The following is a 14,123-nucleotide window of genomic DNA, read 5'->3' as shown; positions in this document are numbered from 1 at the left end:
ACCTTTGCAAGAAGACTTACTAATCAGGCATTGCTCCTCAGACCCCTAACTACTACTGTACTCTATGATAATGGGTACTGGTAGTCTTTCCAAGGTCATCATTAAAATTATAAATAGTACCTTTTTTGGATAGCACTAACATAACACTTACCCCAAGATTGACACCTGAAGTTACTGAATATTTTTCTTCCTAAGGCTAGTTATTAGAAGCTGCATAGTATAACATTTCTTTCTAGATGATATTCATTTGTGTCTAAGACCATGGATGGGGTGAAATCTGTGCTAAAGTTAATCCAATCATGTGTTCAGAATACCAATCATGAGCCCATAAATATTGTTTATAAGCCAATGAGCACTCTTCAAACATCTGAGGCAAGAAGTTTTTAACTAAGTTGTCAGAAGGCAGGATTTTTTCCTATCTCTATATGTCATTCTCAAATCAAAATGTTGCCAATAATTTCTCAAATGATGGTGGCCCTTATTAATATCGGTGTATTGACTGTTGTTATGGGGTTAGGAATTATGTAGGTCTGGAGAATTTTGTTTCTTATTTGGAAGCATCAGAGGGAACCCTGAAATAAGTTTTATTCCCAGTATTCACTATTCATCTGGTCTCTGTCTGTATAATATGCTACAATAAACACCAATGGGATGAATATGAACCGCGTGTTGTAATTTGCTTTCAAAAAAATTAAAAATGGCATAGGAATGCTTGCTCTTTAACTTTCAGTCTAGAGAACATTTTTTGTTATGTGTTGGCATATCAATAGAAAAATCAATCATTTCTCCAGTTCTTAGAATTAACCCCTTGAATGTAATACATGAGACCTCTGTGAAAATGCACACATTTTCCAGGGAAAAAAAAAGATTATCTCAAGCTATCTTCCTTTAGAATATTAGAAAAGGATCAATTTTCAGGTCAGTTAATCATCTTTGAACACCCTGATTTTGAGGGTTACAACAGGTACAATTCAACTATTGTACAGATAGAAGGAAGTGAATATGGCATCATTAATATTTTTATGTTTGAGAGCATCATAGGGTAACTGATTACAGACTACATTTGAGTATAATATGTAATAGAATTTTGCACAGCACAGGGACATGGTTTCTGATGTGATAAATAACAGGCTAACCCAAGAGAATGTTTAGTTTAAAGAGAACATACATGGAATAATAAGGCAAATTGATGAAAGTAATGGAATGTTTGCATTTAGGGCTGAAGGAAGAAGGAGTGCATGCTTTAAGTGGTTAAGCAAAAAAGAAAAGGTATCAGAAAAAGGAACGGAATACTAAAGATAAACTTCACTTAACCTATATTTTTGCCTAAAGTTGACCTTATCTCTACTCTATAACATTAAAGTACTATTTAAATTTTTTTTCAGAGACAGAACCAACATATTACTAAGTTTATAATAATTTAAAAAGAATAAATGTTCCTGGGTTAGGTCTTAAATAAATAAAGACAAAACAAATTTTTTAAAAACCCACATACTTACGTTTTTTGAGGATAGGATATGTGTCTTGATTTATTTTTGTATTACCAGTGTCTTACAGTGCCTTTCTTAGGACTTGTTGAATAAGTCACAAGCAGACAGTGACTTTTGATCTTATATGTGGTTGGCATTTAGACATAAAGGGTATGATTGCTATTTGGATGAAAGCAACTCATGTCAATTCTCCACATCACCGGGAGATGTGGCTTATCTGAGAGAATACTTTGTCACAGATTAATGCTTGAATTGCTTGAGCATAGAGGACAAGTGTCTCTTTTATCACAAGGTTTGCACTTCAGCAACAAATGCAAGAATTTACAAAAGAAAAGGGGCAGAACATTTATTCAAAAGTAAAAAGGTATAATGGATCAGGAAAACAACCCAGAATCCAACCAGTGAGCCTAATGAGCTCCTGTCATTAAAAGTTTAGCACAGAGAATGCAATCCTCCTTTCTCCTGATTAAATGATTTATTCAATTTTCACTCTTAAGATTGCCAAAAATATCAGCTTCAAAAAGCTTTTTAATTATATAGCCTCATAAAATGCTATGTTGAGAAAGAGAAAAAGGCAGAATGGATCATCTCACTTAGTGATCCATCATGATGCAATCATAAAACCTGTAGAAATTGTAGATTAGTTTGTAAAGAAATGGAAAGAAAATCAATTTCATTTAGATTGGCATAGGGGCTAAATCACATGAACTGGATTATGGATAGCTCTACCTGCTACATATGGCAGAGCACAGACAAGGACATATGCTTGTCAACATCATGACATAATGAAAAATCCTCAAGTCTGGGGAGTTAGGAGACTTATGTCTTCTACTAAATAATTTGCCCAAGTCCATACTTCTAACTATTCTGTGGCTTTTTTGCCATATCTATAATATACACTAAAGTCACTTGCCTTAAAAAAAAAACAAAAAACCTTTACCTACCGTAGAGTTGTTGTAATGAATTATTCAATGTACTTTAAAGTTATCTTCCTACTTCTGACTTCCTCAATGGAAAGTTGTGATAGAGAAGGAAAAGAGAAGGGAGAAATACTTGAACTGACAAAAGATAAGGTATTTTATTTCTTTTTTTCAGCTATTTTTTTTGTGGGGCCATGAGGGTTAAGTGACTTGCCCAGGGTCACACAGCTAGTAAGAGTCAAGTGCCTGAGTTCCAGATTTGAACTCAGGTCCTCCTGAATCAAGGGCTGGTGCTTTACGCACTGTGCCACCTAGCTGCCCCCCAGATAAGGCATTTTCAAGGTAATTTGGATGGTTTTAGAATTGTGAAGAAGGCCAGGGATTGAATTGAGAGAGCAAAAATTTGAAAGAGTTGAGAAGTTGACAGAGAAGGGCTAGAGGTAAGGAAGAAGGATTTAAACAGAAGGCCCTGAAGAAGAGAAGTGGAAAGAACAAGGACAGGGAGAATGAGGAAGACAGAAGCTGAACGAAGACTTAAAAAGGAGGAACAGAAAGTAGTTGGTAATGTAAGAAGAAACAATAAGAATTTAGTGAGAGCAGGATAATAGGATCATAGAATTAGGTGGAAAAGACTTTAGAAGCCATTTAATTCAACTTCTCCCTATTACAGATAAGTCTATTGAGGCTCAGAGATGCTAAATGATTGATTCAAGATCATACAGGTATTAAACAGAAAAGGTAATACTTGCACTTAGATTGTTCAATTCTGCAATATGAGCACTCTTTACTGAGGATTGGATATGGTTATCAAGATATTAATGAGGAGCTAATGAGGAGAGTGACAATTCTGAAGCCAGAAAAAAAAAAAACAACCTAGAACAATCTCACTGATCAATTCTTAAGAGGAACTATTAGTAAAAAAAAAAAAAAAAAAGATGAACATTAGAGACACCACTAGCTGCAAAGGAATGTAGCTAGGCAGCACAGTGGATAGAGTACTGGATGAGTTAGATTGAATTTGGAAGACCTAAATTCAAATCCTGTCCCAGATACTTACTAGCTATGTGACACTAAGAAAGTTGCTTAATCTCCATCTACTTCAGTTTCCTTATCTGTAAAATGGGAATAATATTAGCACCTACCTCCTAGAAATGTTATGAGGTCAAAATGAGAACACACACACACACACACACACACACACACACACACGCACGCACGCACACACATTATACACACACATACACATATACTATACATATATATACACAAATATATACTCACACAATATGTGTTTATATATGTACATATATATGTATCTGTATACGGGTATATGCATATATATGCATATATCTTTATAAACCTTAAATGCTAGCTTTTTTTTTTTGCTTGAATTGAGTGTGCATTGTTTATATTTTGCTATGGGCAAATGACTGGAATCTACAATTGGCCTCTACCAAATATAAGCACATTTTGAGTATTCCTTTTGAATCAAGGTGACACGTTTTAGAAAGACCATTATCAATAAGCTAGTGAGCTTCCAGAGCAGTGTGGAAATTTATTTTGATTTGGGGACCCTACCTTTGGGCTGAGATTAGAAAGCCTTGGGCCCTCAAGGTTTTTTCTGTGTAAGGGGCTGGTGCCCCTCCCACTCCACTTCAGCTGAGCCAAAAAGCCCTGTGGGCTGAGATTCCAGGTCAGACAGCTGGGGGGAAAAAGCCCCAGCTCCCTCTGCCCTTAGCGAATCTATCTGAGAGATCCCGGGCTCATCCAGGCTGGCCTCTGGCATAGCCCGTGCAGAGGTCCTTGGGCACACAGCAGGGGGCATGGGCCCCTGGAGCCCTGGGTGTGGTACTCATGGGATGCTCGAGCATTCCCCCCAGCCGCAGCTCTAATGTGGCTGGCGGATTAGCTTGGTGTGTGTGTGTGGGGGGGGGGCAGGGAGTCTGAGACTTGAGGGGTGAGAAGGAACATATATAAAGGGAGTATGCCAAAGGACTAGGAGGAAGGGAGAGACTGGAAGGTTAAGAGGTTGGAAAGGAACGGACAGAAAGGGGCTATAAGGATTCTAAGGAGACTGAGGCTATGTAAAGAGAGGGAGAAATGAACAGAAGTGGGGTGCCAGAGGACTAGGAGGCGGCAGAGAGCACAGAAGCGGTCAGCACAGGGTACAGGTTGGAGAAAGCTAGGATTAAGAGAACAGAAAGGCAGAAGCACTAAGAGACGGGGGAAGGAGAAAAAGCTCAGAGCAAGAAGGGACAGAGGCCAATACGGAGCAGGGGGGCTTTTCAATGAGGGGAATGCTAGAAGAAAGTCCATTGGTATGCAGGAGGAGGCTAAAAATGTTCCAGGCGCAGCAGGTGGAAAGAGACGCAATGGAATGCAGTCAGGTTGTACATTTTATTTCCCTGTATTCCTAATTTTAATTGTATCTCATAAATAAACCCTCTGCTGTTACAATGGAAGAGGCTTCTTAATTTTTAGCTTATCAATTTTGGGAGTGGAGCAGTGTGCTGGAACTTTAGAAACGGCCCATATTAAATTAATAGCAGTCAGATAGCCAGTGAGTCAAGAGACCACAGATTAGTACCCCAGTCAGATTTGGCCCCCCAAATTAGGCCAGTAAGTCAAAATATTTCTACAGTAGGGGATCCAAGATGATGAAGAGCCATGCCACATAAGGACTGGTTGAAGAAATTAGGCATGCTTAGCTTGGAAAAAAATTTAGTGGGGTAGTGATAGTTGTCTTCAAATATTTTGAAACTCTGTCACATGGGAAAGAGATTTGATTTATATTCTACTTTGACATAAAGGGTCAAACTAGGATGGATCAAAGTTGTAAAGAGGCTGCTGTAAAATGAGAACAATATCACTCATCCTACACATCTCCTAGGGTTATTGTATGAGAACCAAATCATTACCTCTAGCTATTGGTGGAAAAAATCAGTTCCCTTGAAGTCTTAGCTCATCTCTTATATGATGCCTTTTTTCATTACCCAATTGTTGGTATTCTCCCTACCTTCACACATAACTTTGTATTAATTTTGTAGTTGATTTTGTATTTACTTACCTTTGTTTATGCTGACTCTACCCAGGAGAATGTAAGCTCTTTGAGAGCAGAGACTTTTTTTTGAGGGTGTGGAAGGTAGGAGGTTTTTATATCCCCAGTATTACAATGCCTGGCACATTATAGGTGCTTTCTAAATGCCTATTGAGTAAGCAACCCCTCTGAAATAAGTTGATAGAGACAAACCCAATTTATCTCTTTATGGCCAGCTGATGATGAGCCTTTCCAAACATAGACTGGTTCTTTGATAACAGACACCATCTGTTGCTAGGCCCACATTCGAAGGCATTCCATTTTAGTTGGACCTGTTTGAGTTTTTGCTTTATTAACATGGTCTTCACAAAGCTAGGGATATTTCCATGAAATTAAGTAGAAGATAGGAGGTCACACAGGAAAACCCTCATGCTTTTGTATAGTTATGGAATCAACGTTGTGTCATTTCCTTCTCATCTGAGTTAGATGAGGCACATCTTTAACAGGTTGATGTAGAAACAACTGGTCCCTGATTTGTTGATCCAGCTAGTTGCTTTGGCAATAAAAATATATGTCCAGAAACCAAAATCATTATCATGATTTTCAAATTGACTGGAATATTAAACACAGCCATTGAGGCAAAATGTAAATCTTCTAAATTCTTAGCAAATTAGAAAGACATGCAAAAGAGAGAGGCTTAATTTTTAATATAGACAAAACTGAAAAGATGAGTAGGGAGAGCTATCTGCATGAGATCATGTGGCAGATTCAGGTTAAGAAATAAAATTACATTAACTCTTCCTACCACCAGGGTCCCAAGCTCAGGGCATTCTGAGATATTTTTTTTTAATGCACAGCCTACAATATTTTGTACAACAGTTCTCTTAACCGTAACTGTTTTCTGTGACCTCCAGCTTTAATGATCTTGCTGATTAGGAAAATTATCTAGAAAGGACGTATATGAAGCACCTACCTAAATACATATATGTATATTATGCATGTATATTCGCATAAACATACATATAGAGGTACATATGCATGTAGAGGCATAAACACAGAGACATATATATTTGTATATATATATATATACACACACACACATATATATGTTTGTACATATGCACATATTTGCAAAAACTAGAATATGGACTCAGTGAAATAAAGAAACAAATTTTAAATTTATTTTTAAAAGCCCATCCTATTCCATAGCTATGCTATTATGAATTGACTTGGTTGGGAAATACACTTTACAAGTAATGAATGTAATCAGAACATCACTAAAAGTTTTTGAGTAAAAAGGTGTATTTCATAGAAGACAATGTAAGTCACTGAGAGCCAATAGACTTGGGTTCCATTTTGAAGCATTCCACTTCTTTGTTTTGGGACCTTGAGTGAAATTAATGTCAACTTACTAAAGCGTCATGTTCTGTAATTTTTAATGGCATTCAGAACACTTTTGCTCCCTTATTCATAATGGTGCCTTGAATTACAGATGATGTGCCACCCATTTTCTTTGAAAAATAAGCTTTATTGGCAGCAACCATGACTTTATTTTTGGTTCACAGGCATTTATCAATATTCACATTCCCCTGAACTACCAGAGAAATTGAACCATCCCTAGTAATATAGAAACAACAATCATTGGAAAAGCATGTATAAAGTAACATAAAGAGAAAAAAGGAAAATTAAAAGAATAATGTATATACAAATCATGATTGTATACAAAGAAAACTGAACATCCAAAACAGAGATTATCCAGAGAATGAAAAGGAATGCAAATAGGGTTACTCCAGAGCTCTTACTGAGAGGAATTCATTTTTAATTATTGTTGTTGTAAATAATTGTAAATGTTTTTATTTGGAACCAGGGCAAATATTTTTTTCCCTGTTAGTTAAATTGTGAATAATAAACTTAAAAAAGTAAAGTCAAGGCAGCTAGGTGGTACAGTGGATAAAGCACCGGCCCAGGATTCAGGAGTACCTGAGTTCAAATCTGGCCTCAGACACTTGACACCAGCTGTGTGACCCTGGGCAAGTCACTTAACCCCCATTGCCCCGCCAAAAAAAAAAAAGTAAAGTCCACTATTTTCTACAAAGTTCTCTCATACATAATAAGTGTTATAGAAGAGTAAGTGAAGGGTTAGCATACTAACCAAAAGTAGTATGTAAGTTTTGTCTGTACACTACAGTTACCATAATGCTTGAACCAAGGGATCTCTCATCATTAGAGGGAAATTCTCTGGACTATAGTTCCTAAAGCACTATGTGTGAACCTGCAGCATAATGATATCATCAGAGATTACAGCAAGTGATCACCAGGATAATACACTATGACCACGTGGGGTTTATACCAGGAATGCAGGGCTGGTTCAACATTATGAAAACTATTAACATAATCAACCACATCAATAAGAAAACTAACCAAAATCACATGATTATTTCAATAGTTGCAGAGAAAGCTTTTGACAAAATACATCACGCATTCCTAACAAAAACACTAGAGAGATTAGGAATTGGTGGTGCTTTCCTTAAAAAAAAATAAGCATTATCTACCTAACACCATCAGCAAGAATTATATGTAATGGAGATAAGTTAGAGGCCTTCCCAATAAGATCAGGGGTGAAACAGGGATGTCCATTATTACTTCTATTATTTAATACTGTACTAGAAATGTTAGCTTTAGCAATCAGAGAAGAAAAAAGAATTAAAGGAATTAGAATAGGCAAGGAGGAAACAAAACAATCGCTCTTTGCAGATGATATGATGGCATACTTAGAGAATCCTAGAGAATCAACTAAAAATTATGTGAAACAATTAACAACTTTAGCAAAGTTCCAGAATATAAAATAAAACCACATAAATCATCAGCATTTCTATACATGACCAACAAAGTCCAGCAGAAGAGATAGAAAGAGAAATTGCATTTAACATAATGGTAGACAATAGAAAATACTTGGGAATCTGTAAAAAGAATTAACTCCTCCCTAATCTGTAAGTTTATAATGATAAGCTATCTGAAAAAATTATAACTGGCCTGTAAATCCTGCCACAGTCACCATTCAATGTAAGAAATTATTTTAACTTGGACCTAATCTGTGAACTCCTAGCTGGCTATTTGTAGGGCTATTAGCTGTCTATTTGCCTGGGGATTTAAAAAATCCCCCCCCCCCCCTGCTTGCCCCTTCCCCCACTGCCTCTCAGACTGATACATAAAAGCCTTTAAAAAAATAAACACAGCAGGATTTATTTATATTGAACAAAGTTAGAGGTAAATGTAGAAACAAGCAACAACTACTACCTGACTGTGTTTTAACTTTCTCCCTGACACCTGTGCTTCCCTTGATTGAGGTTATGCTGGCAGCGGCTGCTGCTGCTGCTGCAATCACGCTTCACTTGGATTGGTTCACCTTCAGTCCTCTGCAACATTCTCAGTACTCTCCCTTTTACTCTTTTTGCACTTCTTCCACCAACCGACATCTTAGCATCTCTACCTTTTCTCTACCTCTCCTCTCTTCCATGTCTCTTACTCTCCAGCCTATATAGCCCGTATCTGTCTTCTTGAAACTCAGGCTAACTGTGCCCACACACACCAAGCTAATTTGCTGGCACGGCCAGGGCCGGCAGAGCTGGGTGCTGCGTGGAGGAAGCTGGCACGTCACTGAGGTTTTTTGTGTGCATTCCCACTGAGCTGGGTCTGGGGTAGGCATGGTGTGAGGCTTATGTGTCTGGGGCAGTTTCCAGTAGAGCAGTTCGGCTGGGGGAGGGGTGGCCAGTTCAGAGATCCTGAGGCTAATTTCAGCCGCTCACAGGAGTCTACTTGCCGAGACTAATCCGGAAACTCTATGAACACAATTACAAAACACTTTTCACACAAATCAAATTAGATCTAAATAATTGGAAAAATATCAATTGCTCATGGATAGGCTGAGCTAATACAATAAAAATGGCAATTTTACCTAAATTATTCTACCTTATCAGTGCCATACCAATCAGACTACCTAAAATTATTTTAAGGAACTAGAAAAAAATAATAACAAAATTCATCTGGAAAAACAAAAGGTCAAGTATATCAAGGGAAATAACGAAAAAAAAATGCACAGGAAGGTGGGCTAGCTGTACCAAATCTGAAGCTTTACGATGAAGTAGCAGTCATCAAAACTATCTGGTACTGGCCAAGAAATAGAGTGGAGGATCAATGGAATAGGTAAGACCCAGGAAACACAGTAGTAAATGACACTAGTGATGTAGTGTTTGATAAACCCAAAGACTCCTGCTTCTGGGATAGGAACTTGGTATTTGACAAAAACTGCTGGGAAAACTGGAAGAGAGTATGGCAGAAACTAGGCATACACCAACACCTTTACCTTATACTAAAATAAGGTCAAAATGGGTACATGATTTAGACATAAAAGGTGACACCATGGGTAAATTAGGAGAGGAAGGAATCATTTACCTCTCAGATCTTTGGAAAGGAGAATAGTTTATGACCAGACAAGAGATAGAGTATATTATGAAATGCAAAATGGATGATTTTGATTACATTAAATTAATAAGATTTTGCACAAACAGAAGGAATGCATCCAAAATTAGAAGGGAGACAGAAAGCTGTGAAATAATTTTTTATCCAGTACTTCTGATAAAGGCTTCATTTGTAAAATATATAGGTAACTAAATCAAATTTATAAGAATCCAAGTCATTGCCCAATTGAGAAGTGGTCAAAGGATATGAACAGGCAGTTTTCTGACGAAGAAATCAAAGCTATCTATTCCCATATGAAAAAATGCTCTAAATCACTATTGGTTAGAGAAATGTAAATTAAAAGAAGTCTGAGGTACTGCCTGACACCTATCAGATTGGCTAATATGACAAAAAAGGAAAATAATAAATGTTGGAGAAGTTGTGGAAAAATTGGAACACTAATGCATTTTTGGTGGAGCTGTGAACTGATCTAACCATTCTGGAGAGCAATTTGGAACTATGCCCAAAGGGTTATAAAGCTGTGCATACCCTTTGACTCAGCAATACCACTAATATGGCTTTTCCCCCAAGAGATCATAAAAAAAGGAAAAGGACCCACATGTACAAAAATATTTATAGCTGTTCTTTTTGTGGTGGTAAGGAATTGGAAATTGAGGGGTTGCCCATCAACTGTGGCATGGCTGAACAAGTTGTGGTATATGAATGTAATGGAATACTATTGTGCTGTAAGAAAGAATGAGCAGGCGGATTTCAGAGAAACCTGGAAGGATTTGCATGAACTGGTGCTGAGTGAGATGAGCAGAACCAGGAGAACATTGTACACAGTATCAACAAAATTGTGTGTTGATCAACTGTAATAGACTTGGTTCTTCTCAGCAATACAATGGTCCAAGATAGTTCCAAAGGACTCATGATAGAAAATGCTCTCCAAATCCAGAAAAAAAAAAAAGAACTGTTGAATCTGGATGCAGATCGAACCATACTATTTCTATTTGTTGTTGTTGTTGTTGTTCTTTGAGGTTTTTCCTTTTTGCTCTGATTCTTCTCTCATAACATGACAAATACAGAAATATGTTTAATGTGATTGTACATATATAACCTATACCAGATTACTTGCTGTCTTGGGGAGGTGGGAGGGAGGGGATGGAGGGAGAAAAATTTGAAACTAGAAATCTTATAAAAACAAATGTTGAAAACTGTCTCTAAATACAACTGGAAAATAATAAAATATTTATATGAAAAAATAATGATATCATCAGAAGAACATTCTGTCTAATCAGCATCTTGAAGGTGAGAGGTTTTAAAGAGGGTGTTCCAGAGCAGAGTAGAATGACAAAATATATTTATGTGGCATGGCATCCTTAATTGTGGAGCTATATTTGCACTTTGAAAGAAATGAAACAGGGAATATTACTGGGAATAAAAAAAACAGTCTCCTGGCCTTCTCAATTACTACTCATGTTTAAAAAAATAATTCTACTACTTAGCTATTGGTGCATTTGTTTATTTTCCTATTTATAGCATTTATTTAAAGTATTTTAAATACATTTATTATTTAACATTTATTTTGAAAAAAAATTGAGTTCCAAATTCTCTCTTCCTCTAGTCCCTCTCCAACACATTGAGGAAGCAAATAGTATGATATCAATTACATATGTGAAACCATATAATACATATTTCCATATTAGCCATATTTTTTGAAGAAAAAAATAAAGTGAAAAAATTATGCTTCATTCTGCACTGAGAATTCATCAGTTTTCTTTCTGGATGTGGATCACATTTTCATCATGAACCCTTTGGAAATTTCCTGAATTATTTTGTTGATCAGATTAGCTAAGTCTTTTACAGTTGATCATTGTTGTAATATGGCTGTTCCTGTGTACAATTCGCCTGGTGCTTCTCACTTCACTTTCTATCAGTTCATATAAGTCTCCCCATGTTTTTCTGATGCCACCTTTCCCTCAATAATGTACTTTACTATTTCCTTCTATGGTTAATTTAACTTTTCCTTTTAGAATTTATATTGCTTTCCATTTGATACATATGTTTAATATTAATATTATTTGTCTGTGGTGCCTTTTAGCAGGAGTAGTTTCCCTGCTTATCTCTGTTCATTGTGTCTATTTTTGCTTTTTCTTTGTCTGGGATCATGATTGATATGTCTTTCTTTTTTACTGCATCTGAAGCATAATAAATTCTGCTCCAGCCTCTTATTTTAATTCTGATGCTTGGATTTGGTAAAGACATCATAATCATCTAATATAATTCCCCATCCCAGTTTGAAACATTCATAACATCCCTGATAAACATCCTCCACATGAACACTGCCTTGACATTGTCATCTGAAGGAACCTATTCCATTTTTTTTTTGGTGTGCTTCACAAATTTTCGTGTCATCCTTGCTTAGGGGCCATGCTAATCTCTGTATCATTCCAATTTTAGTATATGTGCTGCTGAAGCGAGTTCTTTCTTTCTTTCTTTCTTTCTTTCTTTCTTTCTTTCTTTCTTTCTTTCTTTCTTTCTTTCTTTCTTTCTCTCTCTCTTTCTTTCTTTCTCTCTCTCTTTCTCTCTTTCTCTCTTTCTCTCTTTCTCTCTTTCTCTCTTTCTCTCTTTCTCTCTTTCTCTCTTTCTCTCTTTCTCTCTTTCTCTCTTTCTCTCTTTCTCTCTTTCTCTCTTTCTCTCTTTCTCTCTTTCTCTCTTTCTCTCTTTCTCTCTCTCTCTCTCTCTCTCTCTCTCTCTCTCTCTCTCTCTTTCTTTCTTTCTTTCTTTCTTTCTTTCTTTCTTTCTTTCCTTCCTTCCTTCTTTCTTTCCTTCCTTCTTTCTTTCCTTCTTTCTTTCCTTCTTTCTTTCCTTCTTTCTTTCCTTCTTTCTTTCTTTCTTTCCTTCTTTCTTTCTACAATTTGGGTTAAGTGACTTGCCCAGAGTCACACAGCTAGTAAGTGTTGAGTGTCTGAGGTTATATTTGAACTCAGGTCCTCCTGACTTCAGGGCCAGTACTCTATCCACTGCACCACCTAGCTGCCCCTCCATTTTTTAAAAAAAAGTTTTAGTAGTTTGAAATTCTTTCTTATTTTGAATTAAAATATAGATGTTTATCTTCCTCCTTGTACCCTGAACTCATTGGGTTTAGTTCTATATATGAAGTTTCGCAAAATTAAGTCTAATTTCTCTCTCATATAGCAGTTCTTCAGGTATTTTAAAAAGATTGTCATGTTCTTCCCAAATATTTTCTTTTAAATTTTCACCAACCATCTCCCAGATTTTGATGGGAAAATGTTTTCCTGGTCTTTTTATTACAAAGGGATAGAGGATCTTGACAATTTAATTCATTGAGTAGGTTGGATTGGGTTATTGACAGTGAAATTTGAATATGATTGTGAGGAGAGGAGGTAGCTAAGTGACTACATATACAAATGAGGAGACTTTTAAAATATTCCTGCAGTTATTTTCCCTCTTCCCCCATTTCCTGCCCTATGTATGCTTTAGTGCTCAGCTAATTTTGAAGATAGTCTTCAAAAAGCAAGGAATGTATATACCAATATATTACTATATACATGTAATATGAGATAGTGTTTTAGGACTTAGCATGTGTTCAATACTCCTATAAAAGTGTTCCCCAGATGATTAGTGAGTTGTAACTGCAAAACAGGTTTAAAGTGTTTGTATTTAATATCTTTATTTAAGTATGTTAATATAAAATATAATTAAGTCTTGGATCAGTACTTGAAACTATAAATTTTGGTGATCTCTTCCACTGTCAGGGACTGTTCATAAAAATTTGCCTACTGTGAAACAGTCACTAAAGGTACAGTCAAAATATTTTAAAGGAGAGCCACACGTTTATCAATCTTTTTCTCATTGAAATAACCAAATTGAATTTCTACTATCTTGAAATCTGGTATAATTGCACTGATTTGAAATCTTGCAGCAGAGGACAATCTCATTATGGCTGTGTTTGCATGACAGTCTCCAAACGCTTATGAAATGAATATGTAGGATAGCCTCCCCACACTATGTAGTACCTAAAACCCCTTAGATCCCTACTTACTCTTTAGGCTGCTTTGATCTTACAGTAAGACTGGGTTCTCAGAAGAAACACCCCCACACAATTATACCAAGCTGTGTTCTGGTAAATGTTTAACAATCCACTTTCCTAAGGGGGAACAAAAAGCTATTCATGGCACACTTGTAAGTTTA

General features: G+C 36.5%; 1 pseudogene; it reads right to left on the bottom strand.

The window, feature by feature from the left end:
- Nucleotides 1–12,288: 12,288 nt before the first annotated feature.
- On the bottom strand, nt 12,289–12,388 carry LOC122730216 (annotated as a pseudogene).
- Nucleotides 12,389–14,123: the final 1,735 nt, after the last annotated feature.

The sequence above is a fragment of the Dromiciops gliroides genome, chromosome 5 (genome assembly GCF_019393635.1).
Source record: "Dromiciops gliroides isolate mDroGli1 chromosome 5, mDroGli1.pri, whole genome shotgun sequence".
Lineage (NCBI taxonomy): Eukaryota > Metazoa > Chordata > Mammalia > Microbiotheria > Microbiotheriidae > Dromiciops > Dromiciops gliroides.
This window is presented reverse-complemented; position numbering and strand designations above follow the sequence as displayed.